The 1,395-nt window shown below is 36.1% G+C and overlaps 1 pseudogene; it reads left to right on the forward strand.

The window, feature by feature from the left end:
* The window catches only part of LOC9299041, a 15,164-nt pseudogene that overhangs the window by 6,069 nt on the left and 7,700 nt on the right, over window positions 1–1,395 (forward strand).

Here is a 1,395-nt window from a genome sequence, read left to right on the forward strand (position 1 = left end):
CAAACCGAATCCACTAACTTTTCACTCATATTATACTCCGCCTTATTATGCATGAGTCGAGCAGCTAACGATAACTGCGATTGACCTTTACGACAATCATCGTATAATGGGTTTTGTGCACCTTCTAACAAGTCATAAAATTTATTTGAATGGTTACGTACTGGTTCTTCGATATTCTGATAACTACCATCCTGATCATAGTTATCATCAAACCCCACGTTATAACGAAATGCATCGTTCACCATATCCACTTAAGGATCTTCTACAACATAACCCACCTCTTCATGATTCTCACTTTGATATGTCCTATCAGTGTGACTCGTTCCTATATCCATATTGAGTTCTTCCCCATGTCTATACCAAACATAATAATCTGCCATAAATCCTTGACTAAACAAATGACTACTAACTCTTCTACCCGAGACCATATGTTTTTCATTCTTGCACACACTACAAGGACAGTGAAATTTACCGCGGTTACTCTGTACTATAGGCTGGCTATTAGCAAACGTCATGAATTCCTCCACACCGGCTACGTACTCTGCTGACAAATTTCCCGTCACTTCGTCGAACTGTTTGTACATCCACTCCCGATAACCACCATTACCGCCATAATTGTAATTTCCCGTCATTACCAATAAAATATAAAGAAACTAATTTTTTGAAAAGTGTTTATTCCAAATTCGTTTTTTTTTTTCGAATTCGTTTTTTTTTTCTTATGTGAAGGAAGAGAGAGGAGGAGATGAGTGAAGAGAGTGAGTGCTGTTTTCTTTTTATATAGACAATTTTTGGGCGACTAATTGGCGACTAATTGGTGACTAAAAGTTGTAGTCGCCAAAAAACCGGTACACCTACCACAAACGAAAAAAACGTGTTTCTTAACTGTAAAATACGACAAATTGGCGACTAATTTACGACTCGCCAAAAGAGTCGTAATGTAGTCGCCAAACTAGCGACTAATATATACTGTCGGAAAATAGTCGCTAAATTAGCGACTAATATACGACTAGAATATATATTCTACTTATTAGTCGGTAAATAGTCGCCAAATAGCGACTACATTACTGACAACCTGTTTTCGTCGCTCTTTGGCGACTAACTTACGACTACTTTTCTTTAGTCGTTAAATAGTCGTAAAATAGTGAAATAATAGTCGGTAAAATTGGCGACTACATTAATAATCGGAAGCTGTAGTCGGTAATCGACTGTTTTCTTGTAGTGATCTATTACACATATTACAAGCTCCATTTGGTTAGAAAACCTAACTATAAATCATATAAACGCTGATTTCTCACAAAACAAAAAGAAGTTACAGAACAACAGATTGAAAAAGCTTGCGAATTCTAAAGGAAGTTATTATACTTTCCAAAAACCAATATAAAATTTAGAAATACC

Source organism: Arabidopsis lyrata (assembly GCF_000004255.2).
Source record: "Arabidopsis lyrata subsp. lyrata unplaced genomic scaffold ARALYscaffold_70, whole genome shotgun sequence".
In the NCBI taxonomy this organism is placed as follows: Eukaryota; Viridiplantae; Streptophyta; class Magnoliopsida; order Brassicales; family Brassicaceae; genus Arabidopsis; species Arabidopsis lyrata.